Below are 12146 nucleotides of genomic sequence, written 5' to 3' on the forward strand. Positions count from 1 at the left end.
CAGTATTGATTCCAAGACAGAAGATATGGGGTTGTTTAAAAAAAAAAGAGGTGATTAGGACTTGAACTAGAGTAGCAGAGAGAGAAAGGGGCATGTGCAAGATGTATGGAGATAGAAACAGCCAGATTTGACAAGCAATCTGCTATGTGGGGTTTCAGAAATGCAAAATCAATAACGACTCCAAGGTTACAAATCTGGGAGGCTAGAAAGGTGATGGTGCCCACTACAGAGAGGGAGGTTGGCAAGGCCATGAGTTTGAGACAAAAGAAAATGAGTTCCATTTTGGAGCTGCTAGACTGTTGGTAACGTAGGACTCGAGCTCTGAGAGAAGCTGGGACTAGCTACATAGACCTTGGAATCGTCTCCAGCTCCATAGCCAAGCTCCCAGACACACACAGACTCCTGGTCTCTATACACATCTAGATAGGCAGCCAGAATAAGAGACACAGAAACAAGCTCTGAAATGACTTGTCAGAGGCCGCATAGCACTGGAACGGACAAGCGTGTACCAGAACTCAGGACTCCCAAGGTTCTAGCCTTTCCTTAAACACTAGCTGTGAGCCCACTAGTGAAGGTCTTCTGGCTCTTCCAGGAAAAGGCAAATTGTCCTGGATTAGATAGAAATAAAACGATAATGGATTTAAGTGTCCAAGGGAAAAGGAGCCTACAAAGGGAAGGAGAAAAAAGCCTAGATTCCAGGAAAGACAATCAGCATGAGGTAGTAGAGAGATCCCTGCAACAAAAGGCCTGGGGTACAAATCCAAGCTCCACTATTCACTACCTAAAGGGGTTTGAGCCGGTCCCTTTTCCTCTCTGTATCTCAGCTGACTCATATGTAAAATGAAGTCATTGAAATATATGATTTCTAAAACACCAGTCAATTCTAGGGTTTATGAATCTGAGCAGAGGATGCTGGACTTACTGGGTGTTCAAGGAACAGTGAAATAAAGCCAAACTGATAGAAAAGGAAGATAGATCTCAAATGGCCAGGTCAGGAAAGCCAGATCTAACTTCAGATGGCCTGGAAAGGACTAATTTCAGCTATGAGGCAGTGAAGTAAAATGGAAAGGATTCTTCACTTCCATTCAAAGAGTCTGGGCTCTGCCACTTACTGCCTCTATGATTTTAGAAGTCCCTTCAACTCTTTGTGCCTCAGTTTCTTCATCTGTAAATTGATGGAGTTGGATTTCATGAGAGGTAGAATAGATTAGTGGATAGGACACTGAATTTGGAGTCAGGAAGAGCTGAGCTGAAATCCCACCTCAGGTATCACAAACAAGTAACAATAACTCTTTGCCTTCCCTTCCTCATCTATAAAGTGAGGTACTTGGGGGCAGCTGGATAGCTCAGTGGATTGAGAGCCAGACCTAGAGATGGGAGGTCCTGGGTTCAAATCTGGTCTCAGACACTTCCCAGCTGTGTGTCTCTGGGTTCCTTTAACCCCCATTGCCCAGCCCTTACCACTCTTCTGCCTTGGAACCAATACACAGTATTGATTCCAAGATGGAAGATAAGGGCTTTAAAAAATAATAAATAAATAAATGAAGTGAGGCCCTTTAATTCTGAGAACTCTTTAATTCTAAGAGCTCTACTTCTAAATTTGATGATGTTATGGCCACACTTTGGCCCTCACCAAACTAGAAGAGTCCTTATCTTCTGTCATGAATTCTGTGCCTCTCTATCTATGCCTTGGCTTTTCTCCCACTTTCTTCTTTCCAGGTTTGCTAAGAATCTACCCACAGGTCCAATTCTCTCCATTCCTCACCCCTATCCCTCTTTGTCCTCTCCCACGTCAGAGGAGGCAACTTCTATCTCTCCACTGACAACCATTAAGAGACAGAATCCTTCCCGTTAGCCCCCTACCTCAATGCACACCTGGAAAGGCTTCTGAGAACAAGTTTTGCCCAAGGGTTCAGGGCCCAGAGATTCTTACAGACCTGGACACTGGAGGGAACTGGTATGGGCAAAAGGGATCTTCCCATTCCAGGTGCCATGGTTCTTGGAACAAGAACCTTTCTCTCTATAAGCAGCGTGAGAGGTTCTTTGTCCTTACCTAAGCACAGAAGATGAATGGGACAGCAGGACCAAACTGGACTCTGGGCTGATCTCTGGACTGGCCTCTGACTGGAATAAGCAGCCTCGGACTGGATCCTAAGACTATCCTGTCTTCAATCTGAGTTTCTCTTTTATTTACCCTCTACAGTTCTTATATGAGGCAGTTACTTAAATGTTGTCTCCCCATAAGAATGTGATTTTTTAGAGAGCAAAGACTATGTTTTTGCTTTTTATTATAACCCCAGAACTTACTGTAGGGCCCAGAATATAATTAAATGCTTAAGAGTTTGTTAACTGACTGACTGAAGCTCTGAGGACCAAACGAACCTGAATGTTGGGCTGAGCCGGGCTTAGGGCTCTCTTGAAAAGGATTAGGTGGGACGCATCCAAGAAGGTGATTGAGCTCTGGCATGGACAGATAAGAATTTCCCTGGCCCATCCATGGATAGACAGACAGGCTGCCTGCCCTCACCTCTCCACCTTTCTTCTCCCAGAGCACTTACCAGGCTATTCTGACTCAGCAAGATTAAGACAGCCTCACAGAGGGACAGGCTCAACTTTCTCTGTCCTGGGAAGGGAGGATGAAGAAATTAGAGTCTTGCCCCCAAGGAATGACTGGGAGGCAACACCAGACATGGGAACTTGGGCGGAAAGGCATAAGTGGCTTCCCTCGTGGCCTGGGACAGGAAAGCTAAGGGGAGGGCAGGACAGAGGGCACAGGGGGAATATTTACAGTTTCTTGGGCCTTTGGGACTCAAATCCCACAGGTCCTTGTTAGCCAAATTGTCCAATTATCACTGTGTTCTTCAAGAAACTAATCTCCCTATAGGGATGAGAGCCATCACAGAGAGGAATCTAGCCTACAACTTGTCCATCCCTGAGAGACCTCTGTTGGCGTCCATTGTGTCCTTCCCATTCAAGAAAGAGTTATCCCATGCTCCCCAGGCCTATATTTCAAACGGAATGTATAACCCATACTTCTCTGAACATGAAATTTTTTTGCTAGTTGAAGGACCAAGGAAATAATCTATGCCCTTGCCCTAAGGACCCTTGAGGGTGGGATGCAATAGCCACTGATCCCAGCAGGAAAACATGGGAAGAACATATCAGTCCCTGTGAAAGAGCAATGAAATATGCTTCTCCCCCTGCTATGGATCTGCTACCTGGTAATGACTGTTTCCTCCTTGATCATGAGAACTCCATAGTACCAAAGACTATCAGAACCAAAAATATATATATATATTAGAGTCCATATAGATCACTCCATGAGAGTCCCTTCTACCATTTTCCTGACATGTTCATCTAGCTTCTGCTTCATAATTTCAATTGACAGAAATGTCAGTACCACACAAAGCAGTTTTCATTTAAAAATATCTAATAGTTAAAAAGGTCTTCCTTGCATTAAGCCAAAAATCTGCCTCTCTGTCATTTATTATCACAAAATCTCAAAATTTGATGAAACTTCGGAAGCTATCTAGTCCAAGCTCAATGCTCCTGGATGAAGCTCCTCCACAACACGTCCAACAAATGGTCATCCAGTTTCTCCTTGAAGACATCCAGTGATTAGAAATGGATCCATTGTTGGAAAGAACTTATTATTCAGAAGTTTTTCCTTACAATGAGATGAAAATATATGGTATTCATTGTTTTCCTTTCTAGTTCTGATCTTTAGACCCAATCATAGAAAGTCCAGTCCTTCTTCCACATGACGGATTTTCCGATGCTTGCAGATGAGAATCAATTCCTCAGCTAAGTCTTCTTCCAGGTTAACATCCCTGGCTTCTTCATGTGATATACCTATCAAATAGTTTTGAGTCCCTTCACTTTTCTGTTCACCCTCCTTTGGGTTATTTCTATTGTCAATGTCATTCCTAAAACATGATACCCAGAACAGGACATGATACTCCAGAAACAGTCTGAGGATAGGCAAAAGAAGGGCTATCACTTCTGCCATTTTGGGTCCTAGACTCCATTCCTGCATTCAGTGTAAGCATCCTAAAAGTCAGGATTGTTTCATCTGTTCTACGTGGAGACCCCAGCACCTATCACAGTTCTTGGCATATAGAAGCACTGAATAAATGCTTGTTGACTTGGTTCACAAACAAGAATAACTTATCCAGGAAAGCTGAGCACAAACCTCTGTTAGGGGTGGGAGAATTGACCACTAATAGAATAGAGGACTTTCAAGCAATTCTCATGAAAATAACAAAGTTGAATAGGAATTTCCAAGTGCAAAAACAAGAATCAAGAGAAACCTTGAAAGTTTAATTTATCTGATCAATTAGAAGAACCTATATGATGATAGTGTGCTAACATTCTTTAATGGATGTTTGGTGCATTCTTAGATCACCTACGATGGAAGAACTTCACATAAAAGATACTAGAGATCTGCTTCTGGGAGATAAGAAGACATGGATATTCTATGTTTGCCTACCACACATGTTGAAAGCAGCCTCTTTCATTGATTATATAGCTGAAACTCCTTGTATCTTTAAAACTACTTTATTAAGATTATGCTGTTACAAAAATGAATAATATGGAAATGGGTTTTGAGTGATAATACATGTAAAACCCAGTGGAACTGTTTGTCAACTCCATGAGAGAGGAGGGAAGACAACAAGAATCATGTAACTATGGAAAACTTATGTGTAAATTTGTTACTGGAATAAAATAAAGAAAAAAACAAATAAATAAATAAAACAATTTTATTGGAACAGAATTCTCTTTTCCAATCAGTGTCTTAGGGTGAAGGACTCATTTTCCCACTGTAAGAAAGGGCCTGAGGATTACCTTTGCCTTACTCCAGGCTAGGTGGCCTCGAGAAACTAGCTTAGGGTTTGGGGCTTGTTTAATTTGTCTTTTTCAGCTCTAGGGGAAGGAGTAGAGTGAGCCATGCTGTCATTGGATACCAGGATTTCAGACTATATTGGGTAGCTAGCCCACCTGAGAAGCCAGAGTCTCCCACAGGGTAGTGCTTTGGACTTGGAAATTGGTAATACTAATGCTACATAGGAACTGCACTATTTGTGCCATTAATCCCCTTCCTTACCCCGAGATTGGCAATAGACTATTCTCCACCCCATGTGTTAAGGGGAAGTGTTATATGGTTGTTTAAAGTATATTTGAATAAAATATTCCTTTATAAAGGCTAATCTGATTGTTAGGTGATTAAATGGAATTGGGGTGTTCTAAAATTGGGGGAACATAATTGGTAAGGACTTAAATGAATGACAGAAATGAGAAACCCGTCTCTGCCCCTAAAGGTACTAAAGAATCCTGGGGGGTGCAGTGAAATGTAATACACCAGGCCCTCAGAAAATAGGGACCAGAGAATGACTGCTACAATTCTTTTTTTTTTTTAACCCTTACCTTCCATCTTGGAGTCAATCCTGTGTATTGGCTCCAAGGCAGAAGAGTGGTAAGGGCTAGGCAATGGGGGTCAAGTGACTTGCCCAGGGTCACACAGCTAGGAAGTGGCTGAGGCCAGATTTGAACCTAGGACCTCCCATCTCTAGGCCTGGCTCTCAATCCACTGAGCTTGCTACAATTCTAATGGAGTAGAAAAAAATTCTTGTTCTTGATGTCTTCAAAGGGCAGTGAGAGATTTGAATAAGAAAAATAGAGAAGTTAGGGGAAGATTGATTCTGTTCTGAGAGTTTACAGAGGAAAGAAAAAAGGGAAGATAAAAGCAGAAATATGATGATTCAGAAAGGAGGGAGTGGAACTAGATATTTCTCATAAATGGGGTAGATGAGAAAAATATACAAACACAGAGAAAGAAGTATAGAGAGCAGGCATCATATGACCTCACTCATCTGAAATGGATAGAGTGTTGACACACAAACACAAAATTTTCATGTGAAAATACACAAAATTCAACAGAAATACAGTAGGGATAAAGGATAATGACAGGAAGAGCCAAAACAAAGTAAACTTCCTGATCTTAATCTTGAAGACATAATTAAAATTCAAACAAAAGGAAAGTAAAAACCATATGAGGTCACATCCAACAATTGGGCAATAACTGAAAAAATTGTGGTTATATGCATGTAATGGAATAGTATTGTACAATAAATTATTTCAAAGAATCCTGGATAGGATGAACTAATGTAAAATGGAATCAGTAGAACCAGCACAATAATTTCTAGAAGGACAATAACACTGTAAATAAAAACAACTTTAAAAGACTGAAGTACTTTAATCAATGCAAAAGCCAACAAAGGACCCATGATAAAACATATTACTCATGCCCTGACAGAGTTGATAGACTCATGGTACAGAAACACACATACATTTTTGGACTGGATGGATGGACTGGATGAATTCATATCTATGCTTATTTGTGGCAAAAGTTTTTTTTTCTTTTTCTTGAATTTTTTAATGGGGAGAAGAGGGAGAATTAGAAGTGTTAATTTTTTTAAAAGAAACTATTGACTTTTTTAACACAAAAAAGAGAATAGAAGTAAAGATAATAAAGACACTTTTAAAAGTAACTTGTGACATTTATTGCATGCTTTTAAAAAAACAGTATGAAATGGAGATTCACAGTATCATATACACAATTATCTAGTTTTCAGTAAGTTCAAAAACAAGAATTATCTAGGGAAGAACTCCCTATTTGATCAGAAATGTTTGCAAAACAGAAAAGCACTCTAGCAGAAATTAGGCTCAGAATGATATCTTAGACCATATTTCACAATAAATTCAAAATGGATATGTGACATAGTATTAAAGATTATATAATCAAAAAATAGCAAAGAAATTTATGATGTACATTTCACAGCTATGGCTAGGGAGAGAATTCTTAACCAAACAAAGGATATAGATCATTTAAAAAAAAAGATTAAATAGATTATTTTGAATATACAAAATTAAAAAACATTTGCATAAACCAAATTAATACATCTAGGATAAGAATGAAGCAATATACTCAGAAAAAAAGATCTTGTTAAAAAATTTTATATGAATTTGGCATCCCAAATATATAGAAAATTAAAAGAAATCTATAACCAGAAACCTTTCCCCAGTAGATGAAGTGGGCAAAAACATAAACTTAGTTCTCAAAAGGATTGTAAGTTACAATCAATATAAATAATGCCACATATTAATAATAATATAAATGCACATGAAAACAACTTTGAGACTTGGTACACACCCAACAAATTGGCAGAAATGACAAAAGATGACAATATTTTATATAGTAGAAATTATGGAAAAATAGGCACACTAAGGAATTGCTGGTGGAGCTGTAAATCAATATAACAATTCTGAAAAGTGATTTGGAGTTATGCAAATAAAAGGACTATACCCTTTACCTCAGAGATCACACTATAGTCAAAGTAAAAAGAAAAGCTCTATATACACTAAACATATTATAAGAACATTTTTGGTAGCAAAGAACTGGAAACAAAATACAATTTTCTCAATGATGAAGCAAATTATGATAAATGGATACAATGGAATACAGGAAGAAATGACAAACATGATAAATGCATAGAACATGGAAAGTCTTTTGAAGTAATGTAAAGTGTAGTAAGCAAAGGCAGGAAAATATTAAACATGATGACTACAATCATGTAAATAGAAACAACAACAAAAAATCAAAACTAAATATAATGATATTATAATAACCAAGATTGGCTCAAATAAAAGAAGTAATTAGGCACATTTTCCCAGAAGAGGGATCACTCAGCGAACCTACCACTGGATACACCTTCTTCTGGAAAGGTAGAGCCTCAAATGAAGACAGAATTCACGGTGTTGGCCTGGCTATCAAGACCAGTTTGCTCAAACAGCTGCCAGACTTGCCTGTGGGCATCAGCGAGAGGCTCATGAAGATCTGTTTGCCTCTCAGCAAAGACTGGTATGCCACAATCATCAGCGCATATGCCCCAACACTGACCAGCACAGAGGAGACCATCAAGCAGTTCTACTCTGACCTGAGTGCCGTCCTGCACTCAGTGCCCACAAATGACAAGCTGATACTACTGGGAGACTTCAATGCCCGCATTGGCCAGGACCATGAAAGATGGAAAGGAGTACTCGGCAAACACGGCGTGGGCAAAATGAACAACAACGGCCTACTGCTACTCAGCAAATGCTCAGAGTTCAAACTCACCATCACAAACACTGTGTTCAGAATGGCGAACAAATATAAAACAACATGGATGCACCCACAATCAAAACAGTGGCATCTCATTGACTACATCATTGTACGCTGGCGAGACATCCAGAATATACAGACCACCAGAGCCATGAGAGGAGCTGAATGCTGGACAGACCACCGATTGGTTAGAGCAACTCTTCAAATGCTCATTGCGCCTCGCCATCCAAAATGAGCCCAGACAGTTCATGCATTTTAAATGTGTCTTAGAGATCCATCTTGTTTGCAAACATTCCAGTCCTGCCCAGATGACAAGCTGTCTGCCAAGGGACCACTCACTGGAAGCTCAACCGAGAAATGGAACCATCGGAAGAAGATGTGGCCCAAAGAGACTCCAGTATATCCTTAGGTATTTCAAAAGTGGAAGGCTCTTTTGCCTCCTGGTTTTCCGAGAGAAGTACAGGGAGTAAATTTAAAGATTCCTCTGGTACTTCCAATGATAAAGAAACATCTGGTGAACAAGTTATTGTGGCTCTGAGTTTGCATAGAAGGTCTCTCCCCAGCAAATTTAAAGGGGAGTCAGGCATTAAAAGAAAGGAATGTTGTACCTCTAGGGGTCCTACAGACACCATTGTGAGATTTAAAATGGTTGAGGTCTTAAACTGTAGTGATTAAAATAGTGGAAGATATAAATTGTGATAGATATAAGAGAGGGTGAGTAAATTTGACCTCAGAAATATGTTTCACTACAGTGTCTTGGGTTTAAAATCAAATATAAGGTGGTCGCCAGGGAAATATTCCCAATTATTCAAATACCCAAGTCAATTGGGTTTTATAGAGATTTTAATTAACAATACAATAAGTAATCAAAGAGAGAGAGAGAGAGAGAGTAAGAAAGGAATAAGTATAAAGGGCCTCAAGCCAATATGGCCTAGACCTGAGTCTTAAAAGAGAAATCAGTCAGTTTTTTAACACTCACCACAAGGTCTGACTAAACAAGGATACTAGTGACACCAGGCCAGCGTCCTTCCTCAAAGAGTCTTCCAGCCAGAGATTGTTTCAAAGGGCCTCTCTCAAGAGCCTCCAGAGCTCCTACCCCAGAGGGACAGAGCCCCTCAGAGGAGCTCCTCAAGGAGCTCTCCTTCAGAATGAGAGTCAGAAATCGAGATCTCTTGCTCTTCTCTTTTTTTTTTTAAGGGCAAAATCTCCTCTGTCACCTCCCCTAAGTCCTTACATCTACCAATCACTGTAGATGTTTATAAAGGACCTCCCATTCTGAATTCACAGCTGAGTAGTTTTAATCTCTTTAGTAAGTCAGGAAAAAATGCTGCTGTGTGATGTGGACAAATTTCATTAAGAAAAAACCTCTGAATAAGTTATCACCCTTTTAGGTTTAAGTAGTTTACAAGTTGCCCCACCTTTATAGGTACTTAGTATCCCATTGTATCAATTCTAAAACAGTCATGATTCAAAGAACTTCCTGTCCCTTCCATAAGCATGGATCAAAGTACTTTCATTGTTTAGCAAGCAGTTTTCTGTCCTAAAGCAGTCTTAAGTAGGGTGGAGCAGGGACACTCTCATAGCTAGAATCCCCCACACTCAAGTAGAGTTCTCACCATCTGCTAGGGAATTTTTTTAAGTATAAGATTCCCCAATGGGGGAAACCCCTAACATTCATAAGTCTGAGAAATTTTGAGGTTTACAATCCCCCCTGATGATCATGGGAGATGAGTCTCCCCATTGATCAATTAACATAATCAATTTTGTAATTCAAAATGTACTTCTAACTATAGATATACACGATATTCAATTTTCTAAGAGAAATTAGAATAGTGAGAGAGGAAATAGAAAAGAAAAGAAAAGAAAAGAAAAGAAAAGAAAAGAAAAGAAAAGAAAAGAAAAGAAAAGAAAAGAAAAGAAAAGAAAAGAAAAGAAAAGAAAAAAGAAAAGAAAAGAAAAAAGAAAAGAAAAGAAAAGAAGAGAAAAGAAAAGAAAAGAAAAGAAAAGAAAAGAAAAGAAAAGAAAAGAAAAGAAAAGAAAAGAAAAGAAAAGAGCTGACAGGTGTTCAGGCTCTAATTTGAGGGGTTCAGGAACCGAATCCTTTGTTAATGCTATAAGGGGTTTAGTAATTTCCCCATAGCAAGGAATCCATTGTCTGCAAAACCCTGTTGCTCCTAAAATTGCTCTCAACTGTTTCTTAGTAGTAGTAGGAGTGCTTAAATTTTGAATATTCTCAATTTGTTTTGGAGAAATATAACGAGTACCCGCAGAGAGGATGAATCCCAAATATTCTACATTAGGGAGACACCACTGAACTTTATCCTTAGAGATTTTATGTCCTCTTTTGTGCAATTCCAAAAGAAGGTGTTTGCTATTTTCTTGACATGTTTTTGCGTCTGTTGAGGCCAAGAGTAGATCATCTACATATTTGATTAATTTACTATTTTTAAATATTATATTGTCTGTGTCTTGGCTCAAAATTTGCTCAAATAAACTCGGACTTTCCACATAACCCTGTGGCACCAACTCCATGAATATTTTGAGCCCTTCCAGGGCAAAAATATGCCTGGAGTTCTCTTGTATAGGTATGGAAAAGAAAGCTGAACACAAGTCTACTACTGTAAAGTATGTAGCTGTGCTAGGAATAGAGGAAATAATAGTATTTATGTTAGAAACTACGGAGTGTCTCTTAATAACGTGATTATTCACCGCCCTCAGATCCTGTACGAATCTATAGAGGTGCTTGCCATCGGGCCCTCTTTTTGGTTTTTTAACTGGCAGGATGGGCGTGTTGTATTCAGATTTGCAAGGGATTATTATTCCCTGTTCTATTAATGAGTTAATAACTGGTGTAATACCCTCAATTGCCTCCTTTGAGAGGGGATACTGAGGGATGGAAGGAGGTGGGCTAGATTTAGTTTTTATCTGCACAGGAACAGCAGATTTCAGTAAGCCTACATAGGAAGAAGATGTGGCCCAAAGAGACTCCGGTATATCCTTAGGTATTTCAAAAGTGGAAGGCTCTTTTGCCTCCTGGTTTTCTGAGAGAAGTACAGGGAGTAAATTTAAAGATTCCTCTGGTACTTCCAATGATAAAGAACCATCTGGTGAACAAGTTATTGTGGCTCTGAGTTTGCATAGAAGGTCTCTCCCCAGCAAATTTAAAGGGGAATCAGGCATTAAAAGAAAGGAATGTTGTACCTCTAGGGGTCCTACAGACACCATTCTAGGGGCAATTTTTTCAACTCCTTGGGGTATTCCTGATACTCCCATTACACTTTGTGAATCAAGAGAATAACAATTTAAATCTGGTACATTCTTCAATACAGACCTGGTAGCTCCAGTGTCTAATAGACAATCATAATAAGTGTTACCCACCTTTAAGGTAACATGGGGTTCATTAGTATGGGGAGGGCAGTGGATAGGGACAACGGGTAGTAGGACATCAGGGTCCAGAAAATCAAAGGTTGTATCCTCTGATTCCTGTGCCCCAGGCCCCCCCCAGACGCCATCATTGTGTTTGGGATATTCCTTGGGCACCCCCCTGAAGGGCACCTCGACTATTTTTTGGACGAGATCCATTTCTTATATTTTGTTGTTGGGTATTATCCTTTTCTTCATTTGGAGCATTGTCATTATTTTCCCAGTTCCTATTTCTATAATTCTGGTTTCTAAAGTTCTTATTTCTATGTTCATTATAGTTATTTCCATAATCATCATTATAATTTCTAGAATTTCTAAAATTCTGGTTTCTATGACCATTATCATTATTATAGTTGTTCTGGTTTCTATGACCATTATCATCATTTCTATAGTTATTTCTAAAGCTATTATTAAACTGCGTATTCCTTCCAATCATCTTAAGAAAGGTTCTACATTCCATCATTTTGTGGCCCTTCTTCTCACAGAAGTGGCAAGTTATTGATTTATTTGTGAATTCCCACAAAGGGGCTATAGTCTCTCCCTTATTTTTCAATTGTCTCCTTAA

Source organism: Monodelphis domestica, chromosome 3, assembly GCF_027887165.1.
Source record: "Monodelphis domestica isolate mMonDom1 chromosome 3, mMonDom1.pri, whole genome shotgun sequence".
Lineage (NCBI taxonomy): Eukaryota > Metazoa > Chordata > Mammalia > Didelphimorphia > Didelphidae > Monodelphis > Monodelphis domestica.